The sequence below is a fragment of the Eumetopias jubatus genome, unplaced genomic scaffold (assembly GCF_037043125.1).
Source record: "Eumetopias jubatus isolate StellerSeaLion01/CBP00866 unplaced genomic scaffold, mEumJub1_p1.0 scaffold_17, whole genome shotgun sequence".
In the NCBI taxonomy this organism is placed as follows: Eukaryota; Metazoa; Chordata; class Mammalia; order Carnivora; family Otariidae; genus Eumetopias; species Eumetopias jubatus.
Window position 1 is genome coordinate 29669093 of NW_028274823.1, and position 253 is coordinate 29669345.

The following is a 253-nucleotide window of genomic DNA, read 5'->3' on the forward strand; positions in this document are numbered from 1 at the left end:
GATCCGCAGTGCTGGGGCCACATGTTAGAAAGGCTTGTTCCCGCTTTCCCATCAGATGAAGCTATCTTTCTATTTTATTATCTGGGACATATTTAAATATAAACATATTCAGAACAATTCAGAATGGTCTCTGTTCCCGGAGTTAGAGCCCCTGATGTGGCACTGCATCCATTCAGCAGTATTCAGTGAGATTTTCCGATTCTGGGGGTATGGTTTGGATCCAGAAGGCTCCACGTCAGTCCACACTGCATCT